The following is an 18,633-nucleotide window of genomic DNA, read 5'->3' on the forward strand; positions in this document are numbered from 1 at the left end:
GAGACGTGAAGAAACCTCATTGAGTCCAGACACAGGGTGAGTGATTCTAATTTAGAACCTTGGGGAGTTCCCGTCATGGCTCAGTGGTTAACGAATCCAACTAAGAACCATAAGCTTGCGGGTTTGATCCCTGGCCTTGATCAGCGGGGTTAAGGATCCGGCATTGTCATGAGCTGTGGTGTAGGTTGCAGACACAGCTCGGATCCCGTGCTGCTGTGGCTCTGGCATAGGCTTGGCAGCTATAGCTCCAATTAGACCCCTAGCCTGGGAACCTCCATGTGTCACGGGAGTGGCCCTAGAAAAGGCAAAAAAAAAAAGGAGACAATAAAACTTTGGTTTTGGACTTCTTGTCGTGGCTCAGTGGTTGCAGGTTCGATCCCTGGCCTCGCTCAGTGGGTTAAGGATCCGGCGTTGCTGTGAGCTGTGGTGTAGATCACAGACTCGGCTCGGCTTAGCTCTGGCGTTGCTGTGGCTGTGGTGTAGGCAGGCCGCCACAGCTCCAGTTAGACCTGTAGCCTGGGAACCTCCATATGCCATGGGTGCAGCCCTAAAAAGACAAAAAAAAGAAAAAAAAAGAAAAAAGATAAAACCTTAGGTTCAAGTTCAAACCTGGGTTTAGGCTGGGTTCAAGTCCTAATCTGTGTTCTGGCTAGGTTCAGGCCGTTAGTGCTGTCAGTTTCAATAGGATAGTGGAATAAAAGTTGAACTTGTATAAAGGGAGGAGACTCTGTTTCTTAGATCTGCAACAAAACTAGTTCCTTGGATCCAATAGCCACTCCTTTATGTAACTATACACATAGCACTCCCAGAAGGCTGCGGATGGCACACTGGACTTGGCGTTGATAAGGACACACTGCCTGTTTCTGAGAAGGTTTAGGTGAAGGAGGGAATCCTCCCTCCCTCCCAGGGATACTGCCTGTCTCATATGTACTTCAAACTTTTTTTTTTTCCTAAGCTTTTTAGGGCTCAGAATATGGAGGTTCCCAGGCTAGGGGTCTAATTGGAGCTACAGCTGCCAGCCTACACCACAGCCACAGCAATGCCAGATCTGAGCCTAGTCTGCAACCTATACCACAGCTCACGGCAACACCGGATCCTTAACCCACTGAATAGGGCCAGAGACCAAACCTGCATCCTCATGGATACTAGTCAGTTCATTACCACTGGTCCATAATAGGAACTTCCTGTACTTCAAACTGGTTTTTTGTTTGTTTGTTTGTTTTTTGGCTTTTTGCCTTTTCTGGGGCCGCTCCCATGGCATATGGAGGTTCCCAGGCTAGGGGTCTAATCAGCTGTAGCTGCCGGTCTACACCACAGCCACAGCAACTCGGGATCTGAGCCAAGTCTGCAACCCACACCACAGCTCACAGCAATGCCAGATCCCTAACCCACTGAGCAAGGCCAGGGATCGAACCTGCAGCCTCATGGTTCGTAGTCAGATTCGTTAACCACTGCCACGATGGGAACTCATGTACTTCAAACTCTTGACCTTCCTCCTGTGCTGCTGAGATAGACTCTTCCTCTGGCCTGAATGTGTTGCTCTTTCTCATGTGTGTTTTGGTTTTGGTTTTTTTGTTTGTTTGTTTTTTGTCTTTTTAGGGCTTGCACCCGCGGCATATGGCATATGGATGTTCCCAGGCTAGGGGTCTAACTGGAGCTGTAGCTGCTGGCCTATGCCACAGCCACAGCAACGCAGGATCCGAGCCTCATCTGCGACCTACACCACAGCTCACAGCAACGCCGGGTCCTTAACCCACTGAGCAAGGCCAGGGATCGAACCCACCACCTCATGGTTCCTAGTCAGATTCGTTTCTGCTGCGTGCCACAATGGGAACTCCCTCTTCTCATTGTTATTATTTTTTGTGTTTTGTTTTGTTTGCCAGGAAAGAGTTTTTGTTGCCTGAACACTTCTTTTGACAACCTGGAGATTCTAATCCATACTTTCAAGTTTTCTTCTGGCTACAGAACTAACCTGAAGTGTGGCAGGTTGGTCGGCCTAAATGTCAGATTTCTGATCTGAAGATTTCTTCTGTGGTCTTTGATCCTGCCTCCCAGATGACTGCCCCAACCCCCCGATTAACCTTAGCTTGAAGAGCAAAAACTTCCAGAAACTGGTAGGGAGGAGGGGCAGCTGCCTGCTCATATCAGATACTGAATGATTAACATGTATTCTGAGAACACCTTTGTTGTCACAGTATCCCAAACACTGAGCAAATGTGCCCTGGCCTTAATGCATCTTTCTCCGGTGAATATACACTTTTTTCCCCCCCGGTCTTTTTAGGGCCACACGCGCGGCATATGGAGATTCCCAGACAAGGGGTCGAGTCCAACGCAGGATCCAAGCCGTATCTGTGATCTACACCACAGCTCACGGCAACACTGGATCCTTAATCCACTGAGCAAGGCCAGGGATCGAACCTGTGTCCTCATGGATGCTAGTCAGATTCATTTCAACTGTGTCACAACGGGAACTCCTGATTATATGCTTTTGACCCTTGAGATTGATAGGCTTCTCCATCAGAGACTGTGCTGGGGGGCTGGGGGCTGGGTAGCACAAGGCCTATTATCTGGGCGGCGTCTCTCTGGTGCTTTGCCATCTAAAGCGAGGCAGGATGTCCCTCTGGCTCCCCCACCCTCTTCTGCTTCTGGTCTGGAGAGACCAGAACCCCTCCCACTTCCTGGCGTTTCCGCTTGGCTCTGTTACAAGCTCCCAAATAGCTCCCTAGCCAGGGGCTCCGTTCTGTGGGTCCAGGGAAGCAAGGCTGCAAATCAGAGGACAGCTGTCCTTAAAGGCTTGGCAAGGGGGAGGGTGTAAGCAGGCCCTGCACCCCCCACCCCAAATACTCATGCTCCCATCCTATTTCTCCCACACTCTTCCTGTAAGAGGCAGTATAGCAGAATGATTGGGAGCACAGGCATGAAATGAGACTTATGGCGACTGGGGAAAGTTTTGTATTATCTGAAGCTGGATTTCCTTCTTTCTCTTTCCTTTCTTTTGCCATCCCTGCAGTATATGGAAGTTCCCAGGCTAAGGGTTCGAATCAGAGCTGCAGCTGCAGACCTACGCCATAGCTACAGCCACAGCCACAGCAACAGCCGATCTAAGCAGCTTGAGGCAACGCCAGGCAACACCAAATCCTTCACCCACTGAGCAAGGCCAGGAATCCAACCCACATCCTCATGGATACTAGTTGGGTTCTTAACCTGCAGAGCCACCATGGGAACTCCCGAGATTTCCTCGTTTTTAATTACCCTGATGAGCTCAGGAGAGGATTAGATGAAGTCGGAGATGTTGACCACATAGCATGGTGCCTTGCATGAGATGAGAGTCCGTGCATAGTAGCAGTTTTATAATAAGAAACTACTGCTTCATTCAAGAAGATCATGGCCTCTCCAGAGGATAAGGACGCCGCTTTCTAAGGAACAGGTCAAAGACACCACTGTCCTCAAATCCACCCAGAGCACGTATAACATGTTTACTGCACTGCTGACAACTTGCCGTTTTATTCTACAGGCATGAAGGCAGGAGACCTTTGGTCTACGTCAGCGCTGTCCAAGAAAAACAGAGTGTGAGCTACTTATGTAATTTTAAAATTCTCAGTGGCCAGATTTAAAAGATTAAAAGAAGCAGGTAGGATTACTTACCTGGTTTTATCTGAAATATTATTTCAACATGGAATCAGTATGTTACACACTGAGATTTTGTAATTCATACTACGTCTCCAAAATTTGGTGTTTTGTACTCCAGTACATTGGTAACGGAGACTTTCTTCATGTCAAGTGCTCGGCGGGCCACATGTAGCCCCTGGTTTCAGTACTGGATATGGCATGTCTAAATCTTCGTTCTGAGCTACACTTCTAACTAGCTGTGAAGCTGTGATGGTTCCTATGGGGTTGTTGAAGCTTCTGGAAATTTGGAGCTGACACTCTCAGAGCCCTTTACACTCTCCATCAGATTTTCTTTTCTTCTTTTTAAGGCTGCCCCTGCAGCCTATGGAAGTTTCCAGGCTAAGGGTTGAATGAGAGTTGCAGCTGCCCGCCTACACCACGGCCACAGCCCTGCTGGATCCTAGCTGCTTAGGCAACCTACACCACAGCTCATGGCAACTCCGGATCCTTAACCCACTGAACAAGGCCAGGGGTTGAATTTGAATCCTCATGGATACTAGTCGGGTTTTTAACCTGCTGAGCCACAACAGGAACTCCTCCATCTCATTTTTAAATGATATCAGGAAGGAAGCTCTTGCTGATTAAGGAGCAAGTTGCCCTTGTCACTGTGTCCCAACCTGTGGATGTCATGACCCTGAGAATAGTAGCGTTTATATAACACACTGAATCCCCTAGGTGGGGCTGGCTGTAAAGGCACCCTGCACCACGAGGGCTGAGGCATCAGTGTCCCTTGGCCAACCAGGGTGCCATGGCTTGCCAGTCCAGAAGTTCAGACCCAAGTCTGCAAGGCAGTCTGCTCTGTTTCTGTTGTTTGGGAGAGGGGAGGCAGACCTGGGGTCAAGGGAAGCTTTTTATTGTAGTTGTGCAAACACCATTCTTGGCAACCAAGTGCTCAAGCTTAAGTAACACTTCTTTCCCACAAAGAATGAGCAAGTGGCCTCAAGAGCTCAAGTGCCCCAGCTATTACTTTCAGTGACCCCAGTTGAGCAAAACAAGCTGCTCCAGACACCGAGCTATGGGGTCAGCTTCTGTGTGGCTGACGGTTTGGCCCAGAGTAGCACTGTGGCCACTGCCAGCTCAGCAGACCACAAAGCAGAAAGAGCCAGGGACTGCACAGCTGAAAGATGCGGTGCATTGCCCCCCACTCCCAGCCCCACCCTCACCCTGCCTTTAGCGGGGGTGGCATGAAGCCAGGCTCTGTGTGGAGAGGGTGCTCAGAGGCAGGAAGGATGTCCAGCCAGAGGGGAAGCCCAGGTTCACATGGCTGGCCTTGGGTTCTCCTTCCTCCAGGGTGATGGCTCTTAATTGTCTTTGAGACACCAAAGTTCCCAAGAGAAATGCATATACAATTGCATGAGATTGCAAGGGGTTCAATCCTTAATCGCAGATAGGTACTTGGGCTCCAGACTCAAGACTACCTGAGCTCAAAGTCTGCCTTTAAAACTCTGTCAACTGTTGAGCCATGTGCCTTGAGCAAGTTAACTTGACCTCCCTTAGACTTTGCTGCAAAATAAGAACTTCTGCAAAATAACAAGAACCTCTTCATAGAGCTGCCGTGAGATTAAATGAGATCAGATAGCTCAGTGCGGTGCAGCTGCATGGGAGGTGCTTAATAATATTCATAATTATATCATCTTGACAGCCTTCGGAAAGGAGCCGATCTGAGAGCCTGAGCTTGCTCCTCTGTGAGGTGTACTTTGAGTGCCATTAGCCTTTCAAAACATCAGATAACCACAGAGAGGGTGGGTATGGAATGCCGGTAATTGGATTGACTGGTTATGGCACCTTGTTCAGAGTTACCTTCGCCCCTTTTTAACATCACAGGAGAAGGGTAAACTTCCAAATCGGCTCTGCTGCATGGGAAGCTAAAGGTCAGTCCATCACAGCTTTAGTTTTGCCCACTTTGTGTCATCATAGCCTCTGCCTTGCTGTACAGCTAATGCTAGGGAGGGGCATAGCCTCTCTTCCGTTCTGATTCATCATGTCTGAGTCCATATGAATGGGTTCAGCCTATAGCTCTGGACACTCCTTCTCATTCTTGCCCAACTTCTAAAGACTTGGATGAGTAGTCAGAACAGATCCTTCCTAAAAATGTGTTCCCTGTGCCCCACATGTCTCAGCTCCTCCAGACCCCTTCGCGTTCTCTTCTCACCTCCATTTTTAGTTCTTTGCCCTCACTCGGAATGCTGAGACTCTGCATTGTTGAGTAGCTGTTCCAGCCTCTGAATCCAATGAAATATTCTAAAGCAGAGGCGCCAGAAGTGCAAGATGAATCACCTGTTCTCTGAGGGGCAGAGGTTTTGTTAAAAGGAGAAGCTCCACTTTCCTCTAGAAGGACTTCATGATGTTTCAGTGATGTCTGGAATCTGGAAACATCCCAAAGACCTTTAAAGAATATTTGGTGCCCTGACTGAGTCACGTCTCCCAACCTGCTCCAACATTTTTTCTGTCACCACTCGTGCTCCAGAAAGAAGTTCTCCTTTTCAGGAACAAGCTGCAAATCACCAGGCTTTGCAACATAGCCAGAAGTTGTTTTTTGTGGTTTTTTTGTTTTAAATGCTTGGCCCCACTGTCATCATCATTTTCTTGGGAGGGTATCATACGTTCTCCGAGTCACCGTCTTTTCAGCTGCTCAAATCATAACTACTCGGCGGATTTCCTGGCAGCCACCGAAGTTTTGGATGTTGAAGGTGTTTTTCCTTCTGACCTTATACCTGCCGGGTTTGTTCAGGGTTAGTGTGGAGGTGTTTTATAAATTGGAAGGAGCTATATGCATGCTCAGTGTTGCTATGTAGTTGGTCTGCTGAGAAGGTCTGTCTTTCCCTGCTTTTAAGACCAGGAGAAACCTGCTGGTCTTAAAAGAGCTGCCAGCCCCTATGGCGGGAGCTTATCTTCGCTGTTTCCAAGCTGTGTTACGCAGCTCTGGAATGTTGGTCTCTGGTCTTCTAGAACTATTGTGAATGGAATGTCCCTATGAAAGCGGAGGAAATGTGTACAATGCCTGTCGTGTCAGATTCCTCCCCTTGGGCACCTCACCTGTGAATGACATAAGACAGCAGATGTTTGCACTCCTTAGAGGCCAAGGCATGCCTGAACGGGAAAGGAATTTGTTTTTTTATTGATTTCTCAATACATATGGCTCTGAAGAGGGATGCACCTGCAGAATATGGAGGTTCCCAGGCTAGGGGTCAAATTGGAGCTGCAGCGGCTGGCCTATGCCACAGCCACAGCAACGCCAGATCCGAGACCCCTCTGTGACCCACACCACATCTCACGGCAACACTGGATCCCTAACCCACTGACTGAGTCCAGGGATCAAACCTGTGTCCTCATGGATCCTAGTCAGATTCGTTTCCACTGTGCCACAGCAGAAACTCCTGCTTTTATTTTTTCCTTTAAAAGTCATTTATTTTCTTTTTTTGTATTTTTAAATTATAGTCGATTTACAATGTCATGTCAATTTTTCCTCTACAGTAAAGTGACCTAGTCATATGCATATACACACACACACACATATTCTTATTCTTATATCATCCCCCATCATGTTCTATTCCAAGAGACTAGACACAGTTCCCTGTGCTGTACAGTAGTAGGACGTCATTGCTTAGCCATTCTAAATGTAATAGTCTGTACCTACTAACCCCGAACTCTCAGTCCATCCCACTTCCTCCTTCCTCCCCCTTGGCAACCACAGGTCTGTTCTCTATGTCTGTTGAGTCTGTTTCTGTTTTGCCGATGGGTTCATTTGGGCAATATTTCAGATTCTACATATAAGTGATATCATATGGTATTTGTCTTTCTCTTTCTGATTTGCTTCCCTTAATATGAGAATCTGTAGTTGCATCCATGTTGCTGCAAATGGAATTGTTTTGTTCTTTTTTATGGCTGAGTGGTATTCCATTGGAACACATGTTGTTTGTTTGTTAAGAGATGCTATAGGAAGCAGTGGTTGACCAGAAGATGATGTGGCCTGATAGGGCACTGGAGGCCTGGGTTTCCCTCGTCCACTATGTAGATGCAGCCTCCCCTCCACCACCCTACTCCCAGCCAGCTGCTTCACCTCTGGGGTTCCCAGGTGCCCTAGAGAAGAAAAGTAAGGTTGATAGATCAGATGATGCCCTCTCTGCGCCCACACACATGCACACAAGGGCTGTCTAAGCTGGAAGGCTGTTGGCTTGGATTTACACTCACCTCAAGGAGGATAGTGAGTGCCAGAACCTCCTGCTGTTGCCAAAGCACCACCCTGGGACTTGGCCCTCCCCCTGGCCTTGAGAAACACCTCTCATTGAAAGCACATCATGAGTTCCACTCTGTGTCAAGTTGTCCTCCCAACCGCAGGGTCACCAGAGCCCAAATTACCCCATGCACTGTTCCTTTTAACAGTTCACTAGCTGAGCCCATTGAAGGTTGGGTGGCTGCTTGGAGAAGTGGTGCTCCTACTGTGTCCAAACCAGCAGCAGCCACATCACCTGGAATTGTTATAAATGCAGATTCTTAGGCCCGAATCCAGGCCCACTGAATCAGCAACTCCAGCACCAGCCCAGCAGTCAATGCAATACGCTCTCTAGGGGGCTGTGATGCTTGCTGGAGTTTGGGAAACACTAGCTGGCAGCATCTTGAGCCCTGGGGAATGTGGCATCAGCAGGTGTTGAGTGCATTGCTACTTAACACAAGTTGAAAATTAATCCAATCAAGTGGGGCTCTTGTCCCCGGTTCCTATTGAACTGTATTCTCTTTAGTGACCTCTTTCTGGGCTCCATAATCTGGTCGAATAAGACCTCTACATTAATGAGGTAGCCACACCTCCAGGCAGAGTCAGCAGGAAGTGGTATTGGCTTCTTGATTTTTATATAGGCCACCTGCACAAAGTGAGTGAGAAGAAACCTAATGCAGCATTTCCACGAATTTCTGCAGGCCTGGGTTTAAGGTCTGCTAGGGTTGAATGAACATTTATGAACAAAGCAGCACCACCCGGGGATAAAGGCCAGGCCGTGGTTGCCTGGGCCTCTGGGTCATCTCTTGCCTTGACGACTAACTGATTGCATGACTCAATGCGCCATGGGTGATTTCTTTCACCTGAAAGGGGCTCGATGGCCTTGCTTATAAAATAGGGATTGCAAAAGCTCTCCAGAGCTTTTGGCCTCTCCATCCAGCATTTTTGTTTAGTGATGATGCCTTGCAGTCTTAAAAGATTTTGGATTTGAGAGTGGTGGCTAGTGACCTGAAAATGGAAAGACAGGAGATCCCGTCGTGGTGCAGCGGAAACAAATCCAACTAGGAACCACAAGGTTGTGCGAGCTCAATCCCCGGCCTCACTGAGTGGGTTAAGGATCAGGCGTTGCCATGAGCTGTGGTGTAGGTTGCAGGTGTGGCTCGGATCCTGAGTTACTGTAGCCGTGGTATAGGCCAGAGGCTGTAGCTCCAATTAGACCTCTAGCCTGGGAAACTCCATATGCCGTAAGTGGGGCCCTAAAAAGCAAAAAAAAAAAAAAAAAAAAAAAGCAAAGCAAAGAAAATGGAAAGACAGACAGGAGGATAGCCTGGACCGTGATGCAATAGCAACCCTGCTTCTTCCAGCGCTGGCTAAGCCGTGGGTGGTGCAGGCTGTATTCATGATCCTGCGTTCTAGATACGACCCAGCTAGCTTGTCCCTCTGTCTAGATTCTGGAGCGATTTGCCTTATTTGGTTGTCTTGGAGACTTTCTAATTCTGCAGGGGTCACTGGTCCCTTCTAGAAGAAGGCTCATCTCTAAATGCAGATCTGAATCTGAAAGTTCTGCTTATCCAAATCTTCGAGTTTTAGCTGGTGCCAATTAGAGTATTGTCTCATTTTTCTCACACCCTAAGCTCCAGGAGCACTTTTTCCCCCTCCTTGTTACCTGGACCTTCCTCTTCCGACTACAATATCAAGGATTCTGCCCCCAAAGCAGATGCATATCTCTCCCCTTCCCCTGAGTTACGTGCTTTATGAAAGGTTTTGCTTAAATGTTAACTTTCTGAGCTGAGGGCTCTATCTCTCTGTATCTCTCTCTGTCTCTCTGTCTCTGTCTCTCTTACCCTCCCTCTCCCCCATCTCCTCCCTCTTTTTCTTCCTCCAGTGCCCATTGCATAACAATGTCCTGTTCTAACTTTTTGCCAAATCCTACGCTTTCATTATTGGAGGTTACTACAAGTGTTTGAACAGGTAACGTCTACCTTGACCCTCTCTTGCAGCGGGTTCAAAGGCTGGGGAGAGCTGATTAGCCACGCCCAGAACAGTTCGCGTAGGCTTCAGGTGTGGTCCCAACTCAGGAGCCGAGAAAAGGGCAGAGGTGCCTGCACGTAATGTTGGAGGGGCACAGCCAGCTGTGAGGGGTGCGTTTCCTGGACCTCAGAATTAAGAGTGTTCTTACAAGGTAAGCCACGATAATACTACTTGCTTAAATGTTTACAGGACAGCGGAGATGGGGGTGGCTAAGGAGCAGGGGGGACAGGTGTTTCAGCCTAATGCTCCTTCACAACATGAAATAATATTTGGTTGCATAGTAATCTCCACTGACTTGTGTGGGAGACAAAGAAAAAATCAGCTGAAAAGGGGAGACATGCAGGGATCGGAATGCTGGCAGGAGGTGGAAGAGAGAGTTGTTAATTTCGCTAAATGCAAGTAAAACAGGCTCAAAGGCTTTCAGGGTTATAGCCAAACCAGGATGTGGGTCTCCTTTATCTTCCATTTAGAAGTGTCTGTATCAATTATTACTAGAAAGGTTATCTATCAGCTGCTGCTGGCAGTGGTTCCCCTTTGGAAGGGAGAAGGGAAAGGAATTCTCAACAGATTTTCCGTTCGGTGCTGGGGTCTGTACTAGGTGTGCGTTATCTCGTTGGCCTCCTCTAGTAAGGTAGGTGGTATGGTTCCCATTTCAGAGGTGGATAGTGTGCCTGTGGGTTGTCACACAGCACAGGCAGAGCTGCATAGCTGAGAGGAGGAGGGGCTAGGATTTGGGTCCTGGTCAGGATGTCACTACCACCTGCTGCCTGATGCAGAATTCTCGGGTGTTGTGAAAACCTTCCATCATTCCCTCAAATCGTGGGGGTGTCATTCGTGCACATAGCATTGAACAGGAATGCAACTCTGTTAGAACTTTGGCACAACCCATACTCTTCTGAACTTGAGCATTTGATCCCAAAGAAAAACCTCATCCCCTGGCTCTGAGCTCTTTGGTTGGTAAAAGAAGTCAGCACCCAGGGAAGAGCCCAGTGGCTGGGACTTGACACCCTTTCTACTGTCCTGTGCTCTTCACTGGAGGGACCTGCCTCACCAGAGCTGACTTGGGGAACTAAGCAAAGCCAAGTGTTCCTCCAGCCATGAGATGACCCAGAAGATGGAAAGGCAGGGAGGCACCCTTATTTTTCTCCCACATCCAAAGTGGGCTCCTGTGTGAAGCCAAGGGACCAGCTCCTATGTTCCCTGAGACTGGGGCACAGCTCACTCTGGCTTTTATAGTGAGGTTCCGAGGACTTCTCCGCACAGAGAGAAGGAATCCTGATCTAGCTCTAGTAAAGGCCCAGGCTCACACTGGATTGACCACAAGCTTTTTTAAAGGCTGGAGAAAGTGCCGCTTAACTCTGGGTATCTGAGAAGTGGTGAGGAGGGGCGGGGGTGAGAAGGGACCGGATATGTTGTTATTTCTGCCTCCAGATCTGAGAAAGGAAGCTCCCACACCCTTCTGTGGCCATGGCCTTAGATGAATCCAATGGAACAACTACAGGGAGTTGCCATCATGGCTCAGTGGTAATAAGCCCGACTAGTATCCATATGGACACTGGTTCGATCCCTGGCCTTGCTCAGTGGGCTAAGGATCCAGTGTTGCTGTCAATGTGGTGTAGGCCGGCAGCTGTAGCTCCGATTCAACCCCAAGCCTAGGAACTTCCATATGCCGCAGGTGCAGCCCTACACACACACACACACACACACACACATACACATGAAAGGAAAGGAAAAAAAAAGAAACAACTACAGGTCCTAGTGCTCTGTAGACCAATACCCAAGACCCTTGCCAGGGCATGTGCACATTCAAAGCACTTTTTATAATCATGCCAAGAAGTGATTTGCTTTTCCCATGATCATTGTCTCATAAGCATACAGCAGTTTTTCAGAGCCTCCAAGACAAAATGCTGGATCAATCTGACAGCTAATGGCATATGCGTTGTTTTTTTTTGTTTTGTTTTGTTTTGTTTTTGTCATGTATTCCATGCAAAAGTTCCCCAGGCCAGGGACTAAACCCAAGCCACAGCAGTGTCAACACCAAGTCCTTAACCACTAGGCTACTAGGGAACTCTGTGGGTTCCTAATTTTAAAAATTCCCAGGTTTTTGTGTGTGTGTCTTTTTGTCTTTTTAGGGCTGCACCCTAGGCATATGGAGGTTCCCAGGCTAGGGCTCCAATCAGAGCTGTAGCTCCCAGCCTATATCATAGCCACAGCAACACGGGATCCAGGTTGCATCTGCAATCCACACCACAGCTCACGGCAACGCTGGATCCTTAACCCACTGAGCAAGGCCAGGGATTGAACCCACATCCTCATGCTAGTTGGGTTCCGTAACCACTGAGCCATAACAGAAACTCCAAAATTTGCCAGCTTTTAATCTGGGAGGTGAGGGAGGTAGCCAAATACATCTGTATTTTCAGTTTTGAGATATGCAAAGGATGAGCTGATATATCAGAGGAAAAGAACAGACTCTCCCTCACTGTCCCTGTCATTCCTGAGTTCCTTGTTTGGTTGACTTTATCAGAACTGCTTCAGAGACAGGCTGGGCATTGGAGAGGGGGTGACCCAGGACTTGGCTGGCCAGCAGGTATCCCCAGGGTCTTGGAAGGACGTGAGGGCCGAGGTACCCTTGGCCGGATCCGTCCTGGGAAGCCAGTGGGGAACCTTGCCTCTCTGACACTGGTGGTCTGAGGAGGGCACCTCGAGTCATTTTCATCTGGGTTTTGGTCTTGGTTTAGCAGTAAGCAGACAAACAGGGAAAGGGTGTGTTGTGTGGATACAGGCTGGCTTATGTGTCAGCCCTTAGGGACTGACTGGTGGTAAAGGCTTTGACACTGAGCCAGAGGAGCGTTGGCGGCTTTTCTCCTTCTGGTCAAAACGCTTCCACTTTCAGTTGTGAAAGAAAAACCAGGAAGTGAAGTCCCCAAGCACGAGCACGTTAGAAGCTGGCCATGGCCTGACTCCTGACTTCAGAGCAGCTCACACCGGGGCTGACGGCTCAGAAGGCTCAGAACTGGGGATCCCTGGCTAGCAGGGATGCTCTGAAGACCCCCTGACCTTGGAGAGACCAGGTGAGGGGAGAGCTAAGGGACTCTTGTGCCTGAGCCACTCAGAGCCGGGAGCCCCCGCTTGCTGGAAGCACCAAGGGATGCGGCCCTCTCACAAGGTGAGGGGGTATCCGGAAGGGCTACTTGGCAAGGGGGCTTGAGGGCACAGAGCTGATGCCCAGGGGGCATCCTGACCCCCAGCTGCGGTGGATCTGCAGCTCGCTGGGTCCCAGGCACATGTGAGTACTTGCTTTATCCCTGGTGTCTAGTTAAACCCTGCTCATCACCAGGGGTTGGGGGGATGGGGTGCCTGGGGAGGGAGGAATGTGGGGCAGGGATTGGACTTCCTTTCTCCTGCCTCTCTTGGGGAAGGGGAAGCACAGACCCCTTCTTATGGGCCCAGGCCTCTGCCGTGGCTCCCCTGTGGCAGGCTCGGGGCTGCCCTCGGTTTTCCTGATGGATTTTGAGTCCTCCTTGCCAGGGAAGGGACTGATGGAATGGTTTCTGAGTGAAGTGGGATCTGTTTTAAGAGATAGCGGCCACGTGCTTAACTTAAGATGAACTTCAAATGACCTTGGAGGAATGAGCATTGGAAAGGGACTCCACGGTGTGGGCCTTGCTACCTAATGTGGGTATCTGTCTTTTTGGTGGTTTGAAAAGTAAAATTGAATCTATAGCCCCAGTGTGTAAGTAATTGATATTCTTTAACAGAGGCAGTCCTAAAAGCTAATAAAATTAATGAAATTAACTAATAAAATGAAACGAAATTTAATTTCAAATTAAAAGATGGATTCAGTTTAAAAAAAAAGGGAGGAGGAGGAATTGGGAGTTTCCACGGTGGAGCAGCAGGTTAAGAACCCGACTATGGTCCATGAGGACTCGGGTTTGATCCCTGGCCACACTCAGTGGGTTCAGGATCTGGCATTATCGTGAGCTGTGGTGTAGGTCACACATGTGGCTCGGATCCACCATGGCTGTGGCTGTGACATAGGCCAGCAACTATAGCTCTGATTCGACCCCTAGCCTGGGAACTTCAATATGCTGTAGGTTTGGCCTTAAAAAGAAAAAAAGAAAAAAAAAAAAGGAGTAATTGGTTTTGCTTGACTCCTCCCTCCGTAGTCCAGAGTTACTTTATGGTTGGGCCCTTCAACTGACAAGCATCTGAGATGAACACAGAAGAGTCTTGGAGGAGACATGGGAGAAAATCGTATCAGCATCACTCGTGTGCTTGGCACAAAAAAAGGAACAAAAAACGAAATAAAATAAGTCACAAATACTAAGAGGCAGGCAATATAACAAAGTAGATGACATGTAATAAGATGCTGGTAGGGGAAGGGGAAACTCTGGCAAAGACAAGGCAGGCACACCCCAAATAAACATATTCCAACTGAACTTAAAAAAAAATAAATTGTCCAGGCCAAACAGAATGCTTCAACCAAGACTTTAGTGAGGTCCTGACCTAAAATAGTCTTTTCTGCCAAGTTCTATTGTAACTGTTTGGGGCCAAAGATATTGAAAATAATATCAGTGTATCACTGAGTGTCTAAGTACATAGTGGGGGCCAGAGACTGGGGGTCAGAGAAGGAGAGAGGATCAGGAAACAAAGGAGGGAAGCATAAGCCAGTGAATTATCAGATCGTAGTGGGTACCCTGACATTTCATTAAGACTATCTCAGGAGGTGGGTGGCTGAGAGCATGGGCTCAGAGAAGCAAAGCAACTTTCCCAAGATCACACAGCAGCTAGTTGTCAACTGGAACAGAAACTGCAGTCAATGCGCTGCCAAAAACCATGTTCCATCCACTCTTGTGCAGAGTTAGCCTTCTTTTGGATTTCCTAGAAATTTCATTTGTAGAAAGATTCCTATGTATGATGACCGGGGCAGATATTGACTCCAAGTCTTTATTAGAGACTTTTCAGGTTGACATTTTTTTAGACCTGCATATATTACAGCTACCATTCATTGAATATTTTCTCTGGGGGCAGGGCTGTGCATACTGTTTTATGGGGCTTTTATCTTTTGATCTTCAAAACCTCTCTATGCGGTAAGTAGGTTTTTCCCCATAGATGGGGTTTGAAACCCAGGCTTCACAATAAACGGGACACAGTATGAAGAGATGGGAGCAAGAATGTGAACTCGAGCTCATTTAGTTCTGAAGGCAAATTCTGATGAGACTACTTTAGTGTGTGAACCAAATAATTAGAATGAAAATTTCACTTCACATCTAGAGAAACAGAAAGCTGATCAATCCATGGTTGCCAGGGCCTGGGAGTAACTCCTTAGTGGGCAGAGGGTTTTCTCTGCGGATGAAAAAAAATGCTTTGAAACTAGGTAGAGAGGGCGGTTTCACAATGCTGTGAATGTACTGAAGGGTTCACTTTCAAATAGTGAATATCATGTGAATTGCACCTCAAAAGACTCCTCCCACTTCCAGGCAGGTGACTTCCCAAACCAGGATTTGGCAATTTTTTAGAAATCAAGAATGAGATTTCTGTTTCTGTCTCATAGGCCTGGTCAGCAGGTGAACTGATCCTCGTGGGGTGCACAGCCTCAGGTGACTCCGATGGCTGGCAGCCACCTGTCAGGGCGATGTGGCCACGGCAGTACTGAGCTCAGCCATCTCTGCTCTTGCCACACGCTGCTGGCAGCCTATCTAGATCTCTCTCTACCCCGTGTGGCCATGCATCCTGAGATCAAAAATGGACCCTCTAGCTCTTCCCTTGGCCCAGGGCCTGGCGTGTCCCAGGCTCCTAATTCCTGTTGTTTGAATAAATACGAGTTTCGGAGCTGGGAAGGTCAGGTGGACCTTGCACGGCTGGGGCCAGCCAGGCCCTGGTATCTATTCTCTCCGGGGAAGGGGCGGCTGGTAGCAGATCCCTGGGTCTCCATGGGTCACTCTCCTCTGAGTTGTGAGGCTGTGTGTGGCTGGTGGGCTGAGGCGGGTGTGCGAGAGGGCGGAGGGAGACGGTGGAGCCAGAGCGCAGAGTGGTCTCCGGCTAGAAATGCTCTGCTTAAATAGAAATGAGGAGTTGTTAAAACCTTTGCATGTCGGCTGAAGGGCAGTTATAGTCCGGAGTCCATGGTCATCTCTTCTCTTCGGGGATGGTCTCAAAACAGAACATTTGATGTTGAGGAATTAGGCACTGAGGTAAGTGGAAGAGGGAAAAGGGGAAGTCACTCCTCACTGAGGGGTTCCCGTGTGCTGGAGAGTGTACTGAAAGGTCCCCCCCATAGGATCCCTGTTAGGTAAGGATAATTACCTGGTCCCCTCATAGGATCCCTTTTCAGGAAGGATAATTAATTACTTCTGTGCAGGCTCATGACATTAAGTAACTGTCCACAAGGCCACCTTATCTGGTACGTGGTAGAACTGTTCTGGTCTCTGGAAAGGCAATGGCCATAAAAGTGGGCCACTGGAAATGAGCCTACAGGGAATAAAGGTTTGCTGTTGGCACATTGAATCTGGTGATACCTGCCCATTGGCCCATCCAGGCTAACTCTGCAGAGGGGCCTCTTTCACAACCTCTTGCATCACCCCATCTTTATCCTGGCCTGGGTGACAGCGTCGTAGCACTTTGTCCAGCCTGTCCTTTGATAAGCTATCTTACCAACTACAGGGGACAGTACTGCTTCTCCTGACCTCCCTTTTCATAATTCACTTGGTCAACAGCAGGCTTTGGAGGTCTCTGGGGCTGTTTGCTGAGACAAGGATCTCACTCAGGGTGGGGCTGCTGGACAGCAGTTTCTTGGCTGTAATAGATCAAGATCAACCACACTGATTTGAGATCCAGTGGGATTTGTCCCTGACTGTCCCCAGCCTATCAGTGGCTCAGCAGTTCTCCTCTGCTATCTTCATGGACTGAGTTAAGAGGCTTTTGGTGTTGGACTTAATGAGTGCTTGCTTTCCTGATAAATCAGCTCCACTGGCCACAGCTGGCACCCCAAGGCTCCTTGGCGTTTGTGAACCAAGTGATTCCAGTTGTACAGCGTCTATACCAGGCCTTTTTCTTTTTTCCCCTTTCAACTAAAAATGGGGCCTTTACCTCCATCAGAGGAGGCTCTTCACCATTTCCTTTTTATGATTATTCCACTTTGGCGCCTCCCACTGGGCTCCGCCTCTCACCCCACTTCTGGGTGTTCCTCTTCCACTTAGGTCTTCCACTTAGGTCTAGCCAAGCTAATGTGGTGGCTGCCCTCTCCATGGGAAAGTGGATGGGGAGACCCAGACAACAGTGGAGAAAGATGGTTTGGTGACAGTGACCCTGATTGGAATCACAGTCGGGGTCTTCCTAGCCACTGGCTTCATTGGTGGGGTGATCCTCCTTGATTGCCCCTGGACATGACAGTATTGACAATAAAGGTAGGGGATCAGGGAGTACATAGCCTTGAGGATCTAGTGCTCCTTAGAGCCCCTTTCATCTACTCCAGTCTATGCTAGCTTCTCCCTTCTTCAGATTCATTATCTCGTCCTCCACATTGAATCCTTCTGTAAGTGATTTCAGTGTTTGATGGACCCATAAGCCCCCAAAGGCAGGAGCTGTGTCTTCTAATTATTTGACCCTCTGTACAGGGCACAGTTTGGGGCATACGGCAAGTCCAAGGTCTTGGTTTGCATTATTCAAAGTAAATGTTAGGGAGTTCCCATCGTGGTGCAGTGGTTAACGAATCCGACTGGGAACCATGAGGTTGTGGGTTCGATCCCTGGCCTTGCTCAGTGAGTTGAGGATCTGGCGTTGCCGTGAGTTGTGGTGTGGGTTGTAGATGCGGTTCAGATCCCGCGTTGCTGTGGCTCTGGTGTAGACCAGCAGCAACAGCTCCAATTCGACCCCTGGCCTGGGAACCTCCATGTGCCACGGGAGCAGCCCTAGAAAAGGCAAAAAGACAAAAAAAAAAAGTAAATTTATATTTAAATTGTAGAGGTTATCTCTTGCCACACACACTTTTGCAGTCCCCCAGGTGCTCCCAAAGCTGGGGTACATCCCACAGAGCATTTTATTCCTTCCCAGGGAATTGGCTTTATCCCCTATGAGACTGTAAACTCTGTACTTTCCCCAGGCTGAACACACTGCCTAGCACATAGCAGGTGCTGACATAGTTGTACATTTGTAGAATGAGTGAACCTTGACATTCAGGTCAGGCTTCTTAGCTTTGCCCTTGCCATGGAGTGAAGCCCAGGCTGTGGAATTTCTGAGGCGGACGTGGGGACTCTGCCCCCTGCTGTGTATAGGCTCACATCGTGTCATTGCAGGATTGAATTTTGTGACCCGTTTCCTCAGCCAGATTCCCCACCCCCCATGCCTACCCATGTGCCTATTTCGGAACTTGTGCCAATGGTGAGCAAAAGGGAAGGGCGACTCACTGGCCCTCAGTGGGTTTCCACCATATCTCAGTCATGGTACTAGGGTAACACAGCCTCTGTCGGGGGTGCTCACAGCCCACGTTGTCCACTGAGCCCCAGGAAACCCCTGAGACCCAAAGCTGAAAGAGCTGATCTGACTCCTACAGCTTTTCTTGTGTGATCCAGCAGCAAAGACATGGACAGTGGATATGCATTGAAACCCTGAGGATGTATTTATAACATGCTTGTTGGTGGGCCAGGCAACCTGTCCCAAGCCTGGCAACCCCCACCCCCCATATTCACCCTGCCAGCCACCCTCCACACTGGAACTTGTGG

The 18,633-nt window shown here is 48.7% G+C and overlaps 1 protein-coding gene across 2 annotated transcripts in view; it reads left to right on the plus strand.

Moving 5' to 3' along the window:
• Window positions 1-12,794: 12,794 nt before the first annotated feature.
• ACSL5 (acyl-CoA synthetase long chain family member 5) overlaps window positions 12,795-18,633 on the plus strand; it is a 48,673-nt gene continuing 42,834 nt past the window's right edge. Inside the window, exon 1 of one of the 2 annotated variants that reach the window (XM_047759898.1) lies at window positions 12,795-13,079. The gene's annotated coding sequence lies outside the window, so the exon portion shown is untranslated. The remainder of the gene's footprint in view (window positions 13,080-18,633) is intronic. The other variant, XM_047759899.1, reaches the window with a different exon arrangement.

The sequence above is a fragment of the Phacochoerus africanus genome, chromosome 15, assembly GCF_016906955.1.
Source record: "Phacochoerus africanus isolate WHEZ1 chromosome 15, ROS_Pafr_v1, whole genome shotgun sequence".
NCBI lineage: Eukaryota > Metazoa > Chordata > Mammalia > Artiodactyla > Suidae > Phacochoerus > Phacochoerus africanus.